The following is a 25,337-nucleotide window of genomic DNA, read 5'->3' on the forward strand; positions in this document are numbered from 1 at the left end:
CATAACTGACGCCCTTGGTACCAGCCTCAGCAGAGAGGCTGAAGGATTGAGGGATGCTGAGTGGTTTCTGTGAGCTGCTAAACACCCTCCGCTGCCACTGTCTCACTGACAGCCGTAAGAGAAGTGGGGTAAGTTCCTGTGCTTGTGATATTAAAAGTACTAAAGCATTGGGAGGAACATTTCTGTACCGGCCTGGGGACGGGATCTACTAAGCTTTCTCCATTTTTCTTTTCTGTGATGCAGTGAAGGGTATTGCATCAGAGGCAGCTGGTCACTAGAGTCTTGTGGGGTGGCTAAGCCTCAGCCTATACTAGTCACTGTGTAGTGTGTATGGTGTGGCTGCTGAGTTGCAATGTACAGTACCACCTTCTGCCCCTAGGAGGTTCCTGGTGAGGGCAGAGATTCTCCAGCCCACTGCCTGCAATACAACTGGACTAGTTCAATTTAGCTTCCCAAAAGGAAGGGGAATGCTGCCTGCAGCCACAGTCTATCCCGGCTGCCTCTGCTCCTGTTTCTATTGACCCAGCAACAGGTAGAGGATTTGCGAGCTGGCAGGTTGAGTTGGGCAGGTGGGCTTTCAGATAATGGAAGGAAGAGGAAGGGTTTCTGAACTGGAGTTAATGTCAAGAATCTGGGGGACAAAGGTGGGAGCTGGGGACTTGCTGAAGTGGGCAGGAGAAAGGTTCTGGCCTGGAGGAAGGATTTCTGAACCTAGAGTTTGGGGGATGGGGATGAGTTATAAGCCTTGGGGGAATTATCTTGGAGCAAAAAAGGATTTGGAGCTTGGGGGAGGGGAGTTGGTTAGAGGTTCGAGATCCTGCTGGGCTCTGAGCTTGGTGTAGGAAGGAGAAGAGAGGTTTCAGGCTTGGGTATGTGAGTTTTTAAGGTGAAAGGGGTTCTCACCCTATTGAAGTCATCTGGGAGGGGGAATTTTTTCCCTTAAGTTTTTATGAGAGCCTACTGATGATAAATATATGACACTATGGGGTAAATTTTCAGAAGGGCTGGGGCCTGGTCTGTTTTCTTGTGGACACAACTTGCACTTATACTTTTGCACATGCATTTCAGTTGTGGTCTGAAGTCTGAACACTCGCACCCTTGACTATATAATTTGCATGGCAAGCAGATGGGTAGAAGTAGAAGCATGCTGATTTGTGCTCACAGCTCTGTTGCAGATGCAAAAATTCAAGCCCCATTTATGTCTGCAAATGGAGGGTGCCCTTTTGGAAAATTTACCCATTATGTAAACTATGCCTTGAAGATCCAGAAGGATCTGTATTTGATTTAAAAAACATGGGGTAAGCATATGAACAGGGTGACTGAAGCCATGGACTCTGGAGAGGCTGATATCTGTCATGGTTTCTACTGGTAAGAGGAAAATCCATATAGAAAGTTACCACCAGATACTTTTCAAACTTTGCCACAAAACCAGAAGGGACAATTTGTTTTCCAGTCTATACTGATGATTCTGCAATAGTAAGGTTGCCCAATCAGATTGCCCGATGTTGACTTTCTTTTGGAAGAAGATAAACAAACCAAGTAAGAAAAAACATTGGATACAAAATTTGACTCAAATGCCCTTTCATTATATTCTAGGTCAGACCATCTCCTTCTCAGAGATTCAGAAAGGAAAATATATATATTTAGGGTATTTGTGGTAGCTGCTGAGAAATGAACTGTCTTCCATCCTTCCTGATGTCATATTTTGGCAGCAAAAGATAGAAGAGATGTGCATTATGGTGAAGATCATGGCTAAATGAGGTTAACGCTCGATAAACATATTTTGAAGTGGTTGCCAGCTCTGGATTTGGTCTCGGGCCAGTCTGTTGATGGAAAGGAGTGAGGAACTCCCAGCTGGGAAGAGATCATCCTGACAGTCTTGAGGTTATCATGCCTGTAGGAGAGGGTCATTGGCTCTTTTGGGGTATATGCACAATGACCTGAAATCAGAAACATTTTAATGGGGGTGCAATTTGGAGGTCAATCTGTTTCGCCGGGATTCTGTAAATTATTGTATTGGTGCAAGTTACTGTGCAGTTGCATGGGATATGCAAGGTGGGAATGGTCTCTGCGCATTTCCCACCCCCCTGTATTCACTGTCTGGGCACCTGAAAAAGAACCACTTGGTCTGGCTGTTGTTGTTGCAGACTACATTTTTATTTCCTCTTAAAGCAAGTACTGTAGTTTCTGGATAAGGGTCTTTTAATGTTACTGCAGCCACAGATAACATGTTAGCAATGACTTGAAATAAACACATCCCATATTAAAGTGCACCAAGTGAACTGGATCACACCATTGCAGCAATCTGTTCAAAACTTATTTCTAGCCATGGACAAAGGTCAAATCTCCATGCTTCTACTGCTCCATCTTTCAGCGCCTTTGATATTTTAGCTCAAAGCTTCTGCTGAGGGAATGGGTGGAACAGCACTATCCTGGATTCAGTCTGACCTCGTACACAGGCAATCACGATGAGCATGTGTCCGCCTTGCTATGTGAAGGCCTTCAGAGTTCATTATTGTCACTCTTCTTTAACACATATATGACTTCAACTGGAGAGATCTGGAAACACCATGGGTCTTCGGTGTCAACCATCTTCTTCACCAATGCAGCCTCTGGCATCTCCAAGATATGCCAGTGCCTAGAAGAAATAAAACAGCTTAGACTTAATCCACCGCAACAAAAGCAGTGATGGTAGGAAGAGACACTTCAGGAAACTTGCTGGAATGCTTACCCCAGCCTTCATTGAGGGCATCTGACCACCTGTCATTAAGGTGAAGCCTTGGGATAGCTCTTCAAGAAGATCTATTCGTAGGATCTCTTGTCCAAGACCAATAACTTGATAAAAAGACTGGTGCAGGAACACAGACATTCTATGTCTAGTTCTGCCTCAAAATATATATTCTTCAGTGCAGATGTGCCTTCTGTTTCATGACACTGGGATTTATGCAGATCCCCTGTTGTGTGATCATTAACAATCTTTGAAATACATTAATTTTGCATGGTGACCTATAAGCTAATCTTCCAACTGTATCTATATATAGAATAAATAGACACAGTATACCAGTAGCTAGCTAGCTTTCTTTTTCTTTTTCTTTCTTTTAAATGTGAACACTACTGGATAGTCAGAAAGCAAATATGGTGGGGGGTTGGTTTTTTCACTATAGTCATTTTTCTTACCATCTGTAGCACTAAATGGGCATTCCCCATAATACATAATCACACTACATTGGTAGTGAGGATTTTCCGCTCCAGTATTGGATACTGCAGAATAGTTAATTTGTGTACAGCAGTAGTACAGATAGTGGTCTTTTCTTGCACACAATGACTTACTTGTGATACTGAAGGGTAGCTTTCAGCAGATTACTAAAAGAAGGAGATACAGTGGGTCTCTTGCAGGTCTCTGCAGATTCTTTTCAGCTTTAAAACACGGCATTTTAGCATCATTCAGTTAAGTCTGGATAGAGTCACTTCCGTTTAAAAAAAAAGTTCAAAATCAATTAAGCAGCATTTTGAGATATGAGACACCAGCTGTATTGCATCAGTGAATGTGATGCACTGCTTTTGCTGGATAATGTTCAAAAAGTTCCTACTGCTGATTCTGCTACAAGAGGGAAGCAGCAAAATCTTGTGGCTTGTGCAAAAGTCTGGGAGCAAAGAAGACAGCTCTGTGACAGACTTAGTGTGGCCTTGCCATATAACTGCCTCCTCCCTGAGGCTCAGTTTCCCTATGTGTAAAATGGGAGTAATACTGATTTACTTGCTTCCCTTGGGGTCTTTGCTGTCATTAACAAGGGACTCCTCAAAGTATTCTGATGTATTTGGATTCTTCCTCTCTTCATTTCATAGTTCATTTCAGAAATGTGCTAATGTGAGACAATGCTCTCCCCCCATAATTTAAAAAAAAAAAATAGGGATGAGAGTCAACATTTTAAAGTAAGATTCACATTTGACTATATTTCTACAGCTTGGGTCAGAATTTTCCCTCCCTCAATCCTGCTGCTTCCCAGTACTTGAAAGGTCTGTTCTGTATGCACAATTTCTTTTCTGTAACTGACAAGAGATTCGGCTTATGGCAGGTCACACATCTCTCTGCCCCTTCTTTTTCTTGTGTGTCTTCTGTTTGTTTTTTCCTCTCCTTCCTTGTAGTCTCTTACCTTCTCTTCTGCCCCTTTCCCTATTCCAGTTCTGCCTTGTAACTCACCTCTCACCCCCATTCTTTCTACTCCTTGTTTCAGCCCCAGTGCATTACGACTGCGAAAGATTCCAAGTGCTTTGATGTTGGATACTTGTAATAGTTTGAGTGTCTAATGCTAGTAGAGCAAGTAGTGTGAGACTCTGGAAACACTACTACATTAAAAAGAAAAGGAGTACTTGTGGCACCTTAGAGACTAACAAATTTATATGAGCATAAGCTTTTGTGAGCTACAGCTCACTTCATTGGATGCATACTGTGGAAAATACAGTGGGGAGATTTATATAAGTAGAGAACATGAAACAATGGGTGTTACCATACACACTGTAATGAGAGTGATCACTTAAGGTGAGCTATTACCAGCAGGAGGGGGGGGGGAGAGGAGGGGAGGAGGAAACCTTTTGTAGTGATAATCAAGGTGGGCCATTTCCAGCAGTTGACAAGAACGTCTGAGGAACAGTGTGGGGTGGGGAGGAATAAACATGGGGAAATGGTTTTACTTTGTGTAATGAGCCATCCACTCCCAGTCTTTATTCAAGCCTAAATTAATTGTATCCAGTTTGCAAATTAATTCCAGTTTAAAGCCTTTAGGGTGGTGTGTTTTGGTTACAAAAATTAAGTATGCCTGCTTTTGCCTCTGTATGAGATAGATAACTAAAGTGCCCTTACTCCCTTTGATCCAAGCAAGTAACTTCCCTAAGCATCTATGCAAGTTACACCGCTATATGAAGGTGAGAGGAGACCCCTTTAAGTTTTAATCACTTAAGTTTTATCAGCCTTAATCATGCTGTGTCTAACTAAAATATTTCACTAGCCCTCTTTGATAGGGGAAACAAAATATAATCAAGTTTTGAATGCTCACAAAGCTTAGGATGAGATAGGGAATCTACAAGGTTTCAATGCTGTAGCCCTTAAACTAAATTTGTTTATGTTTTTGTTCTTTTCTAGAGCAGTGGTTCTCAGTGTATACCTGGGAGCACTCACAGGTCTTCCAGGGGGTACTCAGCTCATTTAGATCAGTGTTTCTCAACCTGGGGGTTGCAGCCCCCAATGGGGGCGGGGGGGGGGGTCACGGGGCGGGGGGGGGGCGCAAGTGCAGGGCTGACATTAGGATGTGGCAAGCAGGGCAAATGCCTGTGGTTCCATGCCATAGGGGGTCCCGCAAAGCTAAGTTATATGCTTCAGCGCTGCTGCCTGGGGCTCAGGCTTCAGATAAAGCTCAGAAGTGAAAAACAGGCTCAAGTATCACACTGAAATGTAAGTACAATATTTATATTCCAATCAAATTTGTTTTATAATTATATGGTAAAAATGAGAAAGTAAGGAATTTCTCAGCAATAGTGTGCTGTGACACTTTTTTGTATTTTTATGTCTGATTTTTGTAAGCAAGTAGTTTTTAAGTGAGGTGAAACGTGGGGTACGCAAGACAAATCAGACTCCTGAAAGGGGTACAGTAGTTTGGAAAGGTTGAGAACCACTGTTCTAAAGGTTGTAGAGGCTCCCCCTGGTGGTTAATATATATATTAAAGTTCATGGTTTTGCTTTACCAAAGAACGTGTTGATATAAATTCATTTAAAAGACCATGGATGCAAATCTCTTTGGATTGTGCTTTCATGAAAAATACTTCTTTGTGCTAACAAAGCTTTGTGTCCGTGTGATATAAGTGAATGAATTAATAGTCCTTTTATTTTTTAAAACCGAAACAACAGGTGAAATCTAATATTTTTAAAGCCCTAAAAATATTCAAAAGCCACCGGGTTAATAGTAGTCATTTAAAAAGACAAATAGAATTAGATTATCTCAGGTGTCCCCATGCTTACAAGTGTATAAAGATTTAAAATGGACAAGAATCTCACTCTCTGACTCAAACTGAATTCTGATCCATCACAACCCTCTGCTGGCTCGCAAGATCAAATTGGTCAGAAAGGAAGTAGGGATAGTGCCTTGTGCCTGTGTCTGTGAGAACAAGAACTCTGGCATTGGGACAGATTCTGATACCCTTACTCATGTTGAGAAGTACCTTGTTTCACAAGTAACCCCATTTTTTTTGGTGAAGTGCTTAGTAAAAGGATCAGAATCTGTCTTTATAGTATTATTGCTGATGGCTTTTCCTTGTGAGGAGCTGATATTTTAACACAGTGTTTGTTTTGGAGGCTCACAATCGTCAATGTATTTAGGCTCACAACACTCCTGTGAGGTAGAGAAGTTTCTTGTATCCCCATTTAGCAGGTGGAGAAGTGAGGCACAGGTTGATTAAGGCCCAGCTCCTCAAATACCTTTGAGGATTTGGCCTAAGTGACTTACACAGGAAGTCTATCTGAGCAGTGAATTGAACTCAGTCTCTTGTAGCACAGGTTAGCACCCTAACCACTGGACCATCGCCCCTCCCCAGCACAATTCAGTTCCTGAAGAAACCTCTGTGAGAGGGTAGTTCAGTCTCTGCCCGGTCAGTCCTTAGCCACCGCAGAGAATGGTGCCAATTAGTGGCAAGAGTGGTTGTGCTCTTGTGAATTGGGTGCTTGTCCATTGGAAATTGGACTTGAGCCCATTAACTCATTTCACATAGGACCATTACAGCCATCCGATGGTAACAATTTTTGGTCATGACTGATCTGGACTGAATTTGAAATGGCAATATAGGGATGAAAGCCTTTATCTTGTTAACTCTCTTGATCCATGCAGTCCCCCCCCAGGCACTGTTTATATATTGCAAAGAAAGTCGTATTTTATATTTATTCTGGAAATCTTTCAGTAGGAAAATTGTGGGTACATGGCACTGTGTTTTTCAGATTGACGAAAGTAGAAACTGTGTATCAATTAAACTTTAGTTGGGTATATAATCTATTTATTATATCACAACACAAACTGAAACCAAAATCAAATCTTCTCAAACAAAATAACTTATGTGAGCACACCCTTTTGTAGCATCAGAAATAAAGATATTTTATAGAGATGTAGAATTTTGTCATCACTCACGTGTATAATTGAAATCCATGGTCTGTTTCCTCTTACTTAGACTTAAAATAGACTTGTGTGAGTGTAAGTCTATTGATTTCAATGTAGTGACTGCTAATTCACACAGGAGAAAAATGAGATCAGGGTCAGACTTACGTTTCCGTTATCTAGCTATCACACCAAAGTTATTTATTACATAAATATTTCTATTATGTACAGAGTTACTCCCATTTATAATGGTATCTTGACCCTACCTGCAGCAGAAACTAAAAACGAGCTATGCAAAATGCATATTTCTTCATTTACATCATGAGGGTTAGGCAAATGTTTACAATTTTTCTTTTGTATTTCTTTATTGTTACATTTTTCCCCTTTCTTTCAGTGCCATGTATTATAGTTAGCTATGCCGTCGTGGTGCATGAAAAGGATGTGTGGAATTTCTTTCTAAGCCCAGCCCAGATATTTTCAATTGTTCAAGCCCTTCCAAATTTAAAAATAAGTGATTTGATTTGGTATGGGACACCATTCATATATGTTTAATTTGGTTTTCATTTGCCAGTACTATTGGCATGCCAGGATTTCAGTGCAAGATTAAACTTTTAGTTCATTTTTATTTGGGGGCAGTTGTGAAATTAAATTCTTACTTTTTCTTTCCCTTTCTGCTCCCCACCTCAAAAAGGGGCCCAATCCTCAGAAGCCTCTCTCAAGCCACAAAATGCTGGGCCCTCTCCCACATTTGATGAGCAATGCCTATTTAGCTGTATTCTTTCTTATCTGTTAAATATGAATAAGAAGTTGCCACAGTAGTAACTTGAATGGAATCCTAGTCCTTAAGGGCTACAATTAGACTTCAGGCACAGCTCTGAGCAACAGGGGCTGGTATGAGCTGCACTTTCCCAGAAGCAGCCCTGGTATGATTCAAAGCACCTCTCAGACATAATTCTTCCCCTTCCTCTTGCTTCCTTTTAAGGAGAGGTAAATTCCTGCTAGCCTATACTAGCCTTAATTACTACCCTCTGCCCCACCTTAGTTTGCACTGGTTCAGCTACTCTGGCCAGTGAATGAGGAGTGGAACCAAAGCTCTGCCCATTCTTCCAGGATGGGATGAACTAAATAATTAACCCTGCTTAATCCCACATGGTTGAATCCAAGATCTGGATAATCTGTGTAGGAGCGAAGGGATGAAGATTTTAGTTCCTTGTGCAGGTGTGAAGTCAAAGTCCCTCTCTTTATTTACTCTCTGAGCAGCCCAGAGCTTGGGCAATAGAAACAAAGGGGGCAGTTTCACTTTTTGTTTTAGTCAGTTTCACTTTGTAGGTTCTCATGCCCTAACTAGCCCAGGGCTGTGTGTGTTTGGGTTCATCAAGCTGCAGAATTGTGGATCCTGGTAAGAACAGATGGAACTGTGTTTTGAGACGTCTCAGAGGGTGAACTGATAGGATGCGGGAGACAGTGTTGTGTGACTGCTCATCTGTCCCAACAGCTGTCTCAAGTGCCATGCCACAGGATTCTGTTTTGTCATCACTCTTGATTAACCTGTACTAGAGCCTGCTGGAGTAGATAGCTCGGGTAGTTTGGGTTTCAGTGTCATCAAAATGTTGGGTTTCAGAGTAACAGCCGTGTTAGTCTGTATTCGCAAAAAGAAAAGGAGTACTTGTGGCACCTTAGAGACTAACCAATTTATGAAGTGAGCTGTAGCTCACGAAAGCTCATGCTCAAATAAATTGGTTAGTCTCTAAGGTGCCACAAGTACTCCTTTTCTTTTTATCAAAATGTTGTAAACTCAGTTCTGCATCTTGCGTGAAATCCTGGCTCCATCAAAGTAAATGGTAAGACTCCTACTGAATTCAGTGGGGCCAAGATTCCACCCCTTGTGTTTATCAGCCAGGGGAAGGAGGAGACCCGTAGCCACCCTCCATCTAGTGTCCCCAGAGGGCAGCTTCCTGTCACAGCAGGCACACTGCTTTGCATTTCATCTGCTAGCAGCATACCCAGCCATGCAGCCACAGAAAGGTTCTGGTCAGCTGTGCTTTTCTTTCATCTCTTCTTGACAACCTCTTCTCTGGGATGCAGGCATGACCACAGATCTCCATATCTTTGTCACTGCTCTGGATGGGACAGCACCTGAATATCACTCTCAATGCTTCCATGTGGTATGGAGCTGCTGTTCTCAGAGTGGTGTCTCGCTTGTAACACGTTTGCAGTCTGCTGCTAATAGTAGTTCAAGCAGGGGTGAAAGTAAGATAAAAGACTTACCGATACGGGGGCTGGCTCTGGGCCCCTGGAAGGGGCGGGGCCTTAGGCAGAAGGGGTGGGGCTGGGGGGGGGTCAGCCTCCCCCAGCCTGTCCTTCCACGCTGCCTGGCCTGTGCCGCCCGGGGCTCTGGCAGCAATTTAAAGGGCCTGGGGCTCCAGCTGCTGCCTTTTAAATCGCCTGGCCTGGGGCAGCTACCCTTTTTGCTCCCCCCTCTGCCCCCAAGCAGCGGCCTGCGGGGAGTGGGGGGGGGGGGCAAAAGGGGCAGCGACGTTAAAGAACTGCCGTGGCAGCGCTTTAATATTGGCTGTGTATGGGCTGGTACCGGCAGCCACTTCTTAGCGGCCCACTTTCACCTCTGAGTTCAAGGTGTTGGTATTTAATAAATAAAGCCCTATAAGGGGCATCAGGTCCTGGCCAGCTTACAGACTGCCTCTCTCCTCACATACTCTTGCAGTGGTTCAGATCAAATGACTTGTTCAAGCTAACAGCCCCAGCAGGTAGGATATTGTCCGTGAACGGCCCTTGGCTCAGAAGCTTGCTTCCCCGTAGGTCTGACAGGATCTGGGTTTGTTGACTTTTTGGGCGGCACTGTTTGTTTAGACAGGTGTTCCATGTAGCATCACTTAGTTTGATTTTCAGGAGGCTGTTAAATGCTCAAGTTGCCAGTGTGTCCCTTTTTGTTTTGTACAATTGAAAACACAATAATTAATACATGGGCCTAGGAGCACAATAAGCACATTCTAGAAACTGAAACTAACTAACTAAAAGATTTTCACTGACTTTTTTTTTTTTTTTTTTTTTTTTTAAAGCGTGAACATTTCTATTCTTATTGGTCATGGTGATGGGAAGGGTTTTTATGATCAGTGCCACTTTAATCCACTATTTTGTGGCCACAGTAAATCTGTGTAAGGGAGGAGATTATATGTCAATATAGCATTTTCTTTGTTTTTCATCAAATTGTAATTTACTGGCCTGATTTTTTTCACTTATTAGTTTACACTGAACTTTAGTGGTTTATTATTTGTAAAAATGCTTTTATTTCAACTGTCTATATCTAATTAAGAAACAATTAATTACTTTGCCATTTATAGTTGTTAAGAATAACCAAGTGAAAGCTAAATATAGATATCTCTTTGCCTTTTTTATACAAACTTTTATTAAGCAAAACAGCACCAAGAAAATACATAAAAATTCAGATGAAATAGGGAATTTCCTACTAGTGGCTCTGGCATCTAATCATTACGGGATCCTGACACAACACCACTATTGTATTAAGGTTGCCCATTTCATTACTGCTTCATTAATATTTTTAAATAATTTGGTCTGTGTGATTTTAATGTCTGTTTGAATATGAATTATGAATGAATTATAAATGCATTATAAATGCTGATTAAAAGGATGATTAAATAGTAAAGAGAGGCATCTTTATGTCCTGGCACATCTGATTTCATTTGTTGCAATGGAACATAGAACATACTGCAAAATCACAGTGATGTATCTGCTCTTTAAAAGTCCAATCCAGCTCACTCTGAAGAAGCCTCTGAGCTACAAAGTTCAAACTTACATTTCAAATGACTCAAACTGGAGGGTTGTTTTATGGCTAATGGTTTGCTTCAGCATATTTTAGACACATGGGTCAGCTTTGCAGTTAGGATCCAAACAAATATAGGTTTGTTTAGAGATGGAGTTTTGATTCAGGCCCTCCTCCAATCTCAGGGTAACTGAAAGTTTGCGCAGACACTGGAAGGTCACTGGTGCTTCCTCCATGTAAGCCTACCTTGGAGAACTGCAGTGCTCAGTAACTTGCAAAACTGAGATATAAAACTGGCTTCATGCCATCATGAAAGATCAGAGCAGAATTCAGTAGCTGGAATAAAAGTCCTGTGATTGTTGTTTTTTCTTCGTGATACCCAGTTTAACCTGCTTTTCTTGTGAACAGACATAGCTAAAGAAGATGACAAACAAGCCTCTTCTCTAAAGAGACCATTTTCATGAAATAAGGTCACTATTTTTTGACATTTAAAAAATAAATTTAGACATCAGTTTTTCTGAGACCATTCCACCTTATGTTTCTGGTGCTGCATATTGTGCACACTTATGCAGATGTTACAAGAATATAAAAAGACTTGAGTAGCTCAAATTGTATTATTTATTTTTAGAGGGCCAGATTGTGAGTCCTTTGATCACCTTCCCAAGCAGTTACTTATGCGAGCACTGTGACTGCAGTAGCATACTCATGTGACTAACTTGCTCACCACAGTGAGTAAAGTAAAAGGTTCACATCTGGCCCTTAGATGTTTTTAAGACAGTGTTCTAGAGCAAAAAGAAAAGGAGTACTTGTGGCACCTTAGAGACTAACCAATTTATTTGAGCATAAAGCTTTCGTGAGCTACAGCTCACTTCATCGGATGCATAAAATGGAAAATGCAGTGAGGATGTTTTATACACCATGAAAAATGGGTGTTTTATCACTTCAAAAGGTTTTCTCTCCCCCCACCCCACTCTCCTGCTGGTAATAGCTTATCTAAAGTGATCACTCTCCTTACAATGTGTATGATAATCAAGGTGGGCCATTTCCAGCACAAATCCAGGGTTTAACAAGAACGTCTGAGGAACAGTGCGGGGGGGGTGGAGGGGTAGGAAAAAACAAGGGGAAATAAGTTACCTTGCATAATGACTTAGCCACTCCCAGTCTTTATTCAAGCCGAAGTTAATTGTATCCAATTTGCAAATGAATTCCAATTCAGCAGTCTCTCGTTGGAGTCTGTTTTCGAAGTTTTTTTTTGTTGAAGGATAGTCACTTTGAGATCAGAAATGGAGTGACCAGAAAGATTGAAGTGTTCTCCGACTGGTTTATGAATGTTATAATTCTTGACATCTGATTTGTGTCCATTTATTCTTTTTTATGTAGAGACTGTCCAGTTTGACCAATGTACATGGCAGAGGGGCATTGCTTGCACATGGCATATATCACATTGGTAGATGTGCAGGTGAGCGAGCCTCTGATAGTGTGACTGATGTGATTAGGCCCTGTGATGGTGTCCCCTGAATAGATATGTGGGCACAGTTGGCAACGGGCTTTGTTGCGAGGATAGGTTCCTGGGTTAGTGGTTCTGTTGTGTGGTATGTGGTTGCTGGTGAGTATTCGCTTCAGGTTGGGGGGCTGTCTGTAGGCAAGGACTGGCCTGTCTCCCAAGATTTGTGAGAGTGTTGGGTCGTCCTTCAGGATAGGTTGTAGGTCCTTGATGATGCGTTGGAGAGGTTTTAGTTGGGGGCTGAAGGTGACGGCTAGTGGCGTTCTGTTATTTTCTTTGTTAGGTCTGTCCTGTAGTAGGTGTTTCTCAGTGACGGGTCAGTGGATTGGCACCGATCCCTGAGACCTCCCTGACACAGTTTAGGAAGGCAACAAGCTGGTTCCTGGTATCAGAAGGTTGAAAAACACTGCTCTAGAGCCCCATCCAGCAAAGCACTTAAGCACATGTTAAACTTTAAGAACAGAAGTAACCTTAATGAAGTCTACTTAGTGAGACTATTCACATGCTTAAAATTAATACACATTGAAGTTACCTCTTAGCTATAAATATCAGTTGCAATAACACAGTTCATTAATCAGCACTTTGCCTAGCTACACTGTATTCCTTATATTTACATACTCCTTCCACAAATGATTAATTTGGCTTGAGAAGAGCAGCTGTAAAAGGAAAAACCCTGTGAAAACATATATAGTAATTATTGTTTATGCTGGTTTTTAAAAAAATAGTGTGAACCTTTCTGGGAATGCATCAGTCTTATCTATCCCAGTTCTCAGCCATTGACACCTGTAGAAACTAATTATTTCATTGCTTTATAGTTATTTGCAAGTAATAAAACTAGAAGTTCCTACTGTTCTCATTCTGCGATAATCCTGTCAAAGTTTGCAGTTGATAATATTAATAACTAGCCTGTATTTCCAAATATACAATTTTAGAATCTCTCTCATATTTTACTGAGCTGAGTTTTCTTTCACAACCAAGGACTAAATTGTGTTACTGAGGTGTACTGGTTGATAAACTAGGTGAGAAAGTGCAATGTGCATGTGGTAGTGGTGAGGGCATATGGACTTCGGTGGTGCTAGGGAGAGTGCACATGAGCAGACATGCCAAACCTGCAAAAAAACCCTGCAGAAATTGGGTTTGTTTTTGACTTAATTGACTTGTGAGCTGCTTGTTGATTAGTTTTTGGCTTGTTGTAGCTTGTTGCTGCTTTTTTTTGATCGGCTCTCAGCAAGGAAGGGTAAGGGGGGGGACGACAAGCAGGGGGAAGAGGGGAAGAGAGTCTAGGTGTGCAGCGGGCTCACTACAGTCCCATACTGCATGCCGGAGGAATCTAGTCACATAGAGTGTTTGGGGTTCTTAGGGATTGGCTTGTTTTGGCCTTGTTTTGAAATGGGATTAGCTTGATTTTTGGCTTATTGTGAAAGTCGGGGCGCTTATTTACTGTGTGAAAGTTGGCAACTGCACCTGAGATGTGTAATAAAACATTGCAGTGTGCACTTCTCCTCCTGTGTCCAGAACTACTTAATAGTCGGGGGTCACAACTCCAGCCATGACTACAACCTGCTTAGAGACACCACTTTGGGTTTGTCTGCACTACAGAAATTTGCTGCAGATGGACCTAGTTATGTAGAAGCAAATTAGCTGACATCAGACTACCACAACTTTGCGGTAAGTGTAGAAAAATGTCTGTTACCATGTCAGCTAATTGTGATTTAACATTTGGGTTTTTAGGGTTCAATCTTGTGACTTGTCCAGGTCCACACTGACTGCAAAGTTATGGCCAGCATCATGTCAGCTAAACTGATTCTTCCCAGATGTGTGGTAAAATTGTGTAGGGTGGGGCACCCTTTTGGGCATCGCTAACCGTGCGAGCTGTACTTGCTGTGATCTAACACAATGCAAGTGGCAATGCTGTGGATGTCTTTCATGTGGGTTTGGTATGGATGGGCGTGGGCTTCTTTTCCCTATCCAGCACCCTGTGCACATGTAACATTAGCTACTTGAGCACATCTATGCAGAGACAGCCACAGTTTGACCCTAACCGGAGGGCATCAGGTAATGCTTCAGGTGTACTGCAGGATTGAATCTTTCACTTGTATTCCCCCATCAGTTTATTTATATCCATCTATTGTCTCTTCCATTAGACAGTAAACTCTTTGGGACAGGGACAGTCTTTCTGGGGTGTATTTGCACAGCGGCTAGCATAAAGGGGTTCCTGGTCCATGACTGAGGCTGATATTCACTATGATAACATATATAATAATATGTGTACAAACAGTGACATTTCCTCGGAGTTGTGCTTTGTTTATAGTTTCTTTTGTTTGCCTGAAATCAAATTATACCAATGGCTCAGTGCTTGATCACTGCAAGATTAACGTGTGAGGGTGTGAGTGGAAAGCCAGATGGGATGATCAAAGAGGCAAAAGTCAAAACCAGCGGTGGGGTTTGGGGATGGAACTGGATGTGTCAGGGAGACCGGTAAGGGGATACTATGCCTTTCACTGCTAGTTCAGTGGCTCAATGCAGTTCACTTTAATTGGTATCAGATAACAATTACTTGGTGTTAGTGTATGTGAAGTAAGTTGGTAGCCTCAATTCAGCTCTTAGGGTATGTCCAAACTGCAGTTAAAAACCCGCGGCTGGGTCATGCCAGCTGACTCGGGCTTGGGCTGAGTCTGTTTCATTGCGGAGTAGGCATTCGGGCTTATGCTGGAGCTCAGGTGCTAGGACCCTGCGAGGCAGAAGAGTCTCAGAGCTCAGGCCAGAATGTCTGCACTGCAGTTAAACATTCTCTTCCCTGGAGCCAGGAGAGCTCAGGTCAGCTGGCATGGGCCAGCCGCTGGTGTCTAATTACAGTATATATCCTTACTGGCTGGACATCTACATCACAAAACTCACCCTTGTAACTGCTGCTAATAGACACCCTTATTAGCAGTTCCAGCCTCTGTCCTATTGAATCTTCGGGATAGAATCTTACCCCTAAAGTTGGTTCCTGCCGGTGAGGGTTGAAGCATGATAGCCAGACAGTAAGGTGCAAGCTTGCCTTGGCATTGCTTGTGCTCTACCTGTGCTGTGTGGCTAAACAGAAGAGATTGGTCTGTAGGGCTATTAATTCATCAGCTTTCATCAGCACTAAATTAAAAACAAAACAAGCCAGTGAGAGGAAAATAACGCTTCACCGTGTACAATACAATTGCTTTTAGGGACAAGAGTGTCTGTATTTGAATGTGCCCTACACGTCTTCAGTAACAAAATAATACAAGAGAAAAAACTGACAAGCAGAAAAGAGGTACAGCTTCAAAATAATATATTGGTGTTGGGAGCTTGGATATGTTATAACTCTGAATACCACATGTAGCGTCTGGAAGGCAAGGAAAATCATATTAGGGTATCATGTCAAAAATGAGCAATTTACCCCCAGTCCCAAAACAATAAGGCTGTGTTTTTTTTTCTTAACATGCACTCAAGCATATGCTGTAAATAATTAAATAGTATTCACTACTCACCTGCTGTGCACCTCTGCACTAAGGCAAAACCAATCTAATCCCACATAACACCAGCACAAAGTGCAATCTTCACCACATACTGGTTGTGTGAGTGGGAGCTTGCAGTCCTGTCATAGAGCTGTTGGGTATAAACCTACAGAACTTGTTCAGGCAGCACTCTCACAAACTTCAGTGCGTGCTTTCTGAGTCGTGATTTGGCTCACCAAGTATTCTTTAAAAAAGTTATCCTTGATGCGTTTTAGGGCTTGTTTACACACAATTTTGTGTCACTTTAAATATATTAGTTTAGAAACTGGTGTAGCTAAAGCGTACAACTCCCCAGTGTATATGTGGTCCTATTGGTATAAAAGGCGCTTATATGGCATAACTTACTTCTGTAGTCGGTATTAGGATCCCTGATGGTACCAGGCTCACAAATGCCTAGAGCTGCAGCCTCACTGTCATTCAAGTGAGGGCTCAATACAGGAGAAACTGGATGAAATTCTCTAGTCTGTGTTATACAGGAAGTCAGACTGGTCCCTTTTGAGACTGCAGATTCACAGATTTTAAAACTTCACTCTTTACTCTGGATTTTGTGGGAGCTTTTCACAAACCAAAAAAGCAGCTAGGTGCCCAAATCTCATTGGATTTCAATGGGAGTCTCATTTGTGTCTTTTGAGAATATCCCTCATAAGCTTTTGTTGGGTCCTAAGCAGTGATGAGCTGCCAAAATCTTAACAACGGGTTCCCTCCTCACCCCACGAGGCGGTCGTTGCCCATCCCCAGCCCCCAGGACTCCTGCCCCATCCAACCTCCCCGTGTTCCTTGAAGCCCCCCCCAAGACCCCTGCCCCATCCACCCAGTCCCCTGATTGCCCCCAGAACCGGGCAGGAGGGTTTCATGGGCCACCGTAGTGAGTGCCCACCCCACCCCTTAGAGCCAGAGGCACCTGCCGGGGGGCGAGGTGGGGAGTCCCGACAGTGCTTACCTGGGGCAGCTCCCAGGAAGCATCCGGCAGGTCCCTCTGGCTCCTAGGGGCAGGGAAGCGTAGCTGGGGGGAGAGCATGGGGAGCGGCCGCTCCCCCACTGATCACATCAAAAGTGGCTCCTTAGGCGCCGACTCCCTGGGTGCTCCGGGGCTGGAGCACCCACGGGGAAACTTGGTGGGTGCAGAGCCTGGCCCCACCCCATGCCAGCTCACGTCTACTCCGCCTCCTCCCCTGAACGTGCCGCCTCGCTCTGCTTCTCTGTGCCCCCCACCCAGCTTCCTGCAAATCAGCTGTTCGGCGGGAAGCCAGGGAGGACTGAGAAGCAGGCCGCGGCTTCCCGCTCAGGCCAAGGGTGCAAGGGTGGCGGAGATGATCTGGGGCGGGGAGCGGTTCCCCTGCGCCCCCCCACCTGGGTTACCTGCTGCGGCGCGGGCGGCCCTACTCGCGCCCTCCCCCTCCCCCCCCCCCCCCCCCGCCCAAGCTCACCTCTGCCTCCCTGGGCCTGAGCGGGAAGCCGCCACTTGCTTCTCAGCCTGCCCCGGCTTCCCGCACGAACAGCTGATTCGCGGGAAGCCGGGGGTGGGGGGGTCCGTGGAGAAGCAGAGCGGGGCGGTGCGTTCAGGGGAGGAGGCGGAGCAGAGGTGAGCTGGGGGCGGGGTCTGCTGGTGGGTGCTCTGCACCCACCAAATTTTCCTCTTGGGTGCTCCAGGGCTGGAGCATCCTTGAGGTCGGCGCCTAAGGCGCTACTTTTGGCCGGTTAAATTTAGAAGCCCTTTTAGAACCGGTTGTCCCTCGCGGAACAACCAGTTCTAAAAGGGCTTCTAAATTTAACAACTGGTTCTAGCGAACTGGTGTGAACCGGCTCCAACTCACCACTGGTTCTAAGCCTATGCTTTGTGATCAGCCTTCTAGCTTTGTCTTTTGTGTGAAAGCATCAGAATAAAGACAGCAATAGAACAAAAAAGGCACCTTGCAAAGATAAAATAGTGTTTTGAAAAGATAAAGGAAATGGTAATGGAAAGAAAATACCTTGGCCATTGAAGCGTGAAAAGGCTTTTAGAGATGAGCTCTCCATTTTGTATTGCCATCTAATTCCATTCAAAATACCACATTGTCTTATGAACAAAGCACTGTGTGTTATCTCATGCAGGAAATACATTTCCTTAACTAGACAAATATTGTTCAGGGGAAGATGGGCAATAGTTTTTGGGGAGGAAAAAGGCACCTGGTTAAGACAAAAGCAGATAGTAGGTCCTGTGAATGTAGAAAGATGGAATCTGCCACAAAGAAACTAACACATACTTATGTACAGATAGAAATGAGAGATACAGACTTTCACTTGAAGACTGGCAGATCATTTTTCATACCTGTCAGATGACTGCTTCCTATTCACTCAAGAATGTAGACACAGTGTTGGTGCAGGAGTCTGAGTCCTGGACAAATGAAAAATATTTAGCAATTATGTAGTACTTTATAAACATTGGGCCTGAACCTGCCATGCTTAGGAGTATTTGGAGTATCTTTCCTATAGCAGAATCAGACCCATTAATTAATTCTAATGGCACCCGTGCAATAAATTATTTTTCCCGTTTTGAGACTGGAAAATTGATGCACAGGGAGGTTAAATTATTTGATTACAGTGAATCTGTGAAAGAGTTAGGATTAGAACTATGGAGTTCCAGACATTTGACTAGATATGCTACATCTCAGCTCAAATCCTGAGTAGATTTTTCATATATACCAAGATGACCCTTGTTTTAAGCTTTCGCCCTTGGCAGGCACTGTATATTTTGAAATTTTACAAAAAGAAATCTAGTGATATTCACTCGTCCCTGCCGCCCTCCTCTCCCCCCCCCCCGCCGCAACGTGCTTATCTGTAAATATTTCCAATTTAAATCTTTCTTGCATTAAAACTAATATTTAAAACACACAAAGCTGCATGGTTTTTCCATCAGTAGAATCAAATCAAAGATCAAAAAGTAAGCTGATAATTATCATTGCTACGCCAGAACCAAATTAATTTTTCCCACCCTGTGCAGGAGGACTTGTTCATACCCTTCAGGGAATCATTATCACCATACCTTTGGGAGCTCTCTGTAAAAAACGTGGCAGCATGTAAAAGCTACATGTGAAAATGCATATCTATAACTTAAAGAAAGAAAGCTTGAAAAAAATGTAGTTTTATAGCCAAAGCAAAACCCAGAAAGCCAGGTAATTCATAGCTATGGGCTGGGTTTTTTATTGTTGTTGTTTGTTGTTTAAAAGTGTGAAAATGAAGAATTAAAATAACTAAAACAAAATTCACTCTTCCCTGGGCCCTCCCTCAATGGGAACCATTCTGTTAATGGAGGTGTAATTAACCGTTGGAACAATTTATTTAGGGTCGTGGTGGATTCTCTATTACTGACCATTTTTAAATCAAGATGGAATGCTTTTCTTAAAGATATACTCTAGCGATTATCTTGGGGAAGTTCTGTGGCCTGTGTTGTACAGGAGGCAAGACTAGTTGATCAGAATGGTCACTTCTGGCTTTGGAATCTATGAATGTGGGTCTGTGATAAGTATTTCAACTGCTTGTCAAATGTTAAAATAATTTTAATGCAGGAGTGGTACATATGTGCTGTTGGGTAAGACCATAAACTATCTATGCTGAAGACACTGATGGATTATGAAGCATTCTATGTACATCAGATTAAGTTCCAATGACAATACTCTCTGATTATCCTAAAATCACAAAAATTAATCATACTTCCTTTCCAAAATAGCCTGCGAATGCCCTGGTCACCATATACACATCCTTGGCAGTCCCACCATCAACTTAAGTGGGCAGAAATACTATGCTAGCTTTCTGTGCCAAAAGTATATTTTGCTCATAACCTTTAAAAGACTGGGATTTTCCAAATGAATATTTGGGAGCATGCGTATATACTGTATGGGGAAGGGCGACAGGCACAAATTCTGCTCTTAGTGAGATCAGGCTAGTGAGCTGCTCAGCTCTTCCTGCACAGTGATGAGTGCTCTTAACTTCTGCGGATGTTGGTGGGTCCTCAGCCTGTTAAGAGCCTGATAGACGGCTCTGAACACTTTGCAAAAGTAAGCCCGTTTACCCTCATGCTTGTTAACATGACCTTTGTGCTAGAGAAAAGACAGAACTCTGGGATTCTCTGTTCAGGATGCTGAAATACACAGGGTCACTGCAGTTATCAGGATATCTAGTCCATGCACTGAGGAAAGCAACCTGTGCGGTACAGTGTCACCACACAAGGTGTGTCTAAGTTCAGTGATATTTCAGGTATGCAGACTGTTTTAGTTTGTTTTGTTTTTTGTCATGGGAGTTGGAATGCCAAGGCTGCATCATATTGCACTTTTATTAATAAATAACCAAGAGAGGTATAGGTCCAAAGGGCTTTTGGCTTGTTCTCAGTGCACTGCTATGTCTTGGTGGTGTGAAGAGAAACAAGGGACTACTATTCATCATTTCTGCAGTGCTGCTTCCACTTGCTGTACTATGGAAGAGCTGTTTTTGTTTTTCCCTTTGAGGAATCTAATCTCAAGGAGGCAAATGTGAGATTTAGGATAATGCTGCCAGAGGATTTGTTTATATCACCAAGTTATTTCCTTGCCATATCCATTTTCTTCCATTTAGAATATATTGTTATAAGGAATTTCAGCCTTTCGTAAACAGTGCTATATATCTACGGAGAAATGGAGCACTGTATGTAATAATAGCAACCACTTATTTTTATTTTATCTTGTATTGGGGCACAGAGTGAACCATTCTTATATAACTTACAAACAGGTTGAATCATCCAGGCTAGAAGTGTTCTTGACTGTAATTTTATCAGCAGCCTGGTAGCAGGGATTATCAAGAATCTCACGACTGTTCCGGTGTTTCTTGTGAAAACACTCTTTTGATGTGGAGTTAAAATTAGTCTGGAGAATTGCCAGTGGCCAAAGAAAGGTATGTTATATTATTTTTAAATGTTAGGTGCATTAAAATGTGCTTATGGTGTGAAATGTGACTATGTAAAAAATACTCCACCTTAATCTACAGATCTGCTCTCTCTGAGCATTAGGTTAGCAACAAAACTAAGCTTTTATGACTGTATACTCCAGTTTGTCCTGCCAAAACATCATAGGTACGAGAGAGTGAGCTGGATCCCAGTCTGGCTCATATACTCTTGCATCAATAGAATTCCTAGCAAAGTTCTGATGTTGGAGAGGATAGAAGTCTGCAGGACTGCTAGCAGAGGTTATTACCCCAGAGGGGTCATATCTGGGCATACTTGGGTCACGACCATGACCTCGTGTGCATCAATAAGTCAAGTGACTGCAGGGCTGCTTTGCGGGAGTGTACGTTGCATGTTTTATACACATTCAGTAATGGTCACCGGTGAGTATGCAGCCCACCCCCAGCTCTTCTCCAGGCATTAGACCTGGTTTTCCACTGCCGCGTTCTTTGTGTAGTCATAAACAACAGTGCAAAAGGTCTGCAAAGTGGGTTAAAAATATGATCAAATCAAAATGATAGCATTTTTCATTCCCCTTGCATTCCAATTTGCACAGGTATAAGTAGGCTTGGTAGAATTTGGTTTTTAGTTTTCTATAATTTTGACAGATAATATCTGGTTTTAAGTGGGATTTTTTCTTAGATTTAAATTTTCACAATTAAAGGAAATTATCAGGGGTCGGGGGAGGGTCAGACAGTGGGAAGGATCACAATTATTTATTGACAGTAGACTTTGAGGTTCAAAAAAGTTAAAGCTTTATCAACCGTTAAAATATAAATTTCAAAATCACATATCAAAATATACATAGCAAATATCTAATACTTCAAAAGTCTAAATCGTGGCATTTTGCCCATAAAGTCTTACTTTCTATAACTGTAAATTTTTACTGTTTTAATGGGAAAAAAAATTTCGGCAGTTTGTATGAGTACGGTGAAATCAACATTTACCAATGAAAATCAAATCCACCCAAGTCTAGGTATAAATTACATGAGGCAGTAGGTCATCAGCTCCAGCGTGTCTGTTCCTGTCTTACTGTGCATTAGAAAATAACAGGCAGCTTCATGTTGTTCAGAACTGAATATCCCTTTTACTTTCTCTCTCTCAGTTCCATTACCATCTTCTCTCAGCTTTCTGTTCCTAATCGCTTCTTCCTCTTCTTAAATTTCTGACTTTTTCAGTGTCACAGCTTTCTCAGTCTTCCTCTTGCTTTCTATTCACAGTCTTCTCTCCACTCCCATTGGTCCCTCATAGAGTTGCAACTGCAAGTAAGTGACAGTAAAAGTCCGAACGTCCCTGGAGTCCAGAAAACTCACCTTGCTCCTTCCTCCCTGCTCCAGTTTCCTTTCTGCATCAGTAATACAGAATGAGAGACTGACCTAACACAGAAGAACAGCTCAAGAAATCAGGACTTGTTTGATTTTTGAGCAGCCACGTCCCTGTGAATCATTGTGTTTGAGCCAGTGTGTAGCTATAAATGTTTGTGCAATTGTCTTACTAGAAAGGGGTTGGCAAACTTTTGGGTGGGTCAGGGGGTTGGGGCGTAGGAGAGGGTCAGGGGTGCAGGCTTTGGGCAGCACTTACCTCGAGCAGCTCCCGGAAGCAGCAGCATGTCCCCCCTACAGCTCCTATGGAGAGGAGCAGCCAGACAGCTGTGCGCGCTGCCCCATCCACAAGTGCTTCCCTGCAGCTCCCATTGGCTGTGGTTCCAGGCCAATGGGAGCTGCGGGGGCAGCACTTGGGGCAGGGCAGCGTACAGAGCCCCCTGGCTGCCCCTACATGTAGGAGCCGGAGGGAGGACATGCCGCCGCTTCTGGGAGTTGTGCGGCGTCATGGCACATACAGAGCGGAGCAAGTCCCCAACCCCTTTCCCTGACTGGATCGCCAGACCAGGGCAAGCCCCAGACCCTGCTCCCTGGTGGGAGCTTGAGGGCCAGATTAAAATGTCTGAAGGTCCGGATGTGGCCCCCAGGCTGTAGTTTGCCAACCCTTGTACTAGTATATGGAGCCAGGGCGGGAACTGAATCATTAACAGTCATCTGATTTATTTACTTCTCAATTTACTAAGCTGATTTATATTTAAATAGGTTAGTTCTACCTGATCTGCACTGATGCCATTGTACTACTCTTTCTTCCTCTTAAATAGTAGCTGTCTATGGGCGATATTTATTGCCTGCATAGGCATGGAGTAAAGGAAGCACTGTCCCATAGCTGTATCATGGGTAATATCATAACATTCTGGTGACCATCTCATCCTATGGGCATTTTCAGGATAAAGAACAATTTTCAGGCATTATATTGGATTTCTCAGACTGAAGCTTGTCATGGGAATTCTCAGTTTAGATGCAGATGGTGTCAGTCAGATTTTTTGCTAGCTTTGGGGTCCCGACCATTAGGTGTGAGGCAGCTGTTCTGCACTGTACCACCAACGTACTTCCGCTTCCAAGCCTGTATGTTTGGCCAAGGAAGGATTACTCCAGCATAAGGGTGAGCCAAGATGGTGTACAGCTGATGTAGGGGCTTCTGTGTCATGCACCCTGGTTTAATTTAAATCTTTTATCCTGAATCCAGTTGTGTCCTTGGTTGATCTTCTGGCTCAGGCTCATAGTCCTTTTTTGGCACTCTATCTGTAAGGAGGCTACATCCCTTTGGGATTTGCCATGATGATAAAGGTCAAGGTCTTACTCAGTGTTAAGCTTCCCAGAGTTTGATCTTTCTCCGTCTCTCCCTGCCCCCTTTTCTAACTAATTCACATCTCTATGATATGCCTTTTTTGGTGTGTTCTGGGCCTTTTCTAGGTTTCTGCTCCATATGTATTATGTAGCAGGAGAGCTCGCCCAAATCGGGGGGGAGAAGAAGAAAAATCCCTGAATCTGGATCACCGTGTTTTGGGTTTTTTTTTTTTTTTTGTAAATTAGTGTGATCAACATTGCACTGCTTTCCCATCTATGTTATCTTAAAATCTGATGTAAGCAGGGCACGACTCTAATGAGAATGGGTCATTAGGATACTAGTTATCAGAACCGATTTTCTTAAATATATGCACAGTATGAGGTCAGCTGCTCATATTGCATTAACGTTTATATGGTATTTATCATGTGTCTGCCTGGCTACCTACAAACAAATGAGAAAGTAAAAGTTGACTTTGTGTGGAACTTTCTCTGTTATTAAGGATGTTGGTTGTTTGATGCAAGTTGGTGCAGCTGTATCTCAAAAATCATGTAACCTGTTTCTGGAGAATGATGGGTTGATGTCAGGGTGTATCCACAGAGCTATACTCTCCTGGTGTAAAGAGCCACCATTCACATGATACTGTATGAACCATCTCTTATTTTTCCAAGGTATGCCAGTGTTCAGTGCAACGGCTTCTTGCTCAGCAGAGGAGGAGATGCCGTCTCATGTGTTACAGTTCCTAACCCTCCTTTCTTATGCTTAGAGATGCACTACTCTCCTGTGTAACAAGACACTGTCCTCATGCAGCTTGCGCTAACGTTTAAATATAAATTGATTTGGGGGGTGATCAAAATCCAGGTCTTGACCTGGATCCATGTTTGGCGGTTTGAGCCCATTTCCCATCGCCCTGCACTATATACAATAGCACGATACCTAGGCTAAATCATTTGAAAATAATTAGGTTCCAATGATGAGGCTCAGTGAACACAGTTGAGTTTACTTCTGCATCTCTTTTTTTTATTATTATTGTCAGTATGTTCTACTATCCAACTGTATTTTCATATTTATCATTTGAAGCCTAAATTTAATTCAACTGGAGACTATTGGAAGTTTCATTAAAATTGCTTTTTTTCATCTTTTCTGGTAAATGACAAAATCAAAAGGAATCTGCCTGAGGAAGGAGTGAGAAAGGACTGAAGTACTTGGCTCCATGAATAATGAACAGTTAGTAATGTGTTTCGATGTGGTGTCATTGTGGAATTTGACCATTAGTTTGCCCAAAGATCATTTAGAGCCAAATGATGCTCTCATTGAAGTCCATGCAAGTAGGACCAGGCCCTAAACCCCAAAACTAATAAGATAGCACAGCAGCTGTTATAACAGTCACTGGTATTTCTGTTGAATTAGGGCCTGATTCCAAGCCTGCCAAAGTAAATAGGAGTCTTCCTACTGGCTTCACTGGGCTTTGGATCCACCTCTTTCATACACAAAATCATAGAACATATAATGTTACTGTATGTGGATTATTTAAATGACCCAAAATAACTTTGAGTGAGGTTTTTCCTCCATATTTACCTCACTTATGCCTTTGTATTAGGATTCCAGGTTGATGTGTTTCATGTTACCTGTTTGCCATCTCTGTATTTTGTAGGCACACCTTTATCACCCAAAGTGGAAACAATTTACTCCATTTAATGCTCTATTTTATTAAATTTTGTGGATATACAGAGAAGGAAAATAGCTG

The 25,337-nt window shown here is 42.8% G+C and overlaps 1 protein-coding gene across 1 annotated transcript in view; it reads left to right on the plus strand.

Annotated features, from left to right (window-relative positions):
• Nucleotides 1-25,337, plus strand: part of COBL (cordon-bleu WH2 repeat protein) — a 226,790-nt gene that overhangs the window by 45,293 nt on the left and 156,160 nt on the right.

The sequence above is a fragment of the Eretmochelys imbricata genome, chromosome 2 (genome assembly GCF_965152235.1).
Source record: "Eretmochelys imbricata isolate rEreImb1 chromosome 2, rEreImb1.hap1, whole genome shotgun sequence".
Classification (NCBI taxonomy): Eukaryota; Metazoa; Chordata; order Testudines; family Cheloniidae; genus Eretmochelys; species Eretmochelys imbricata.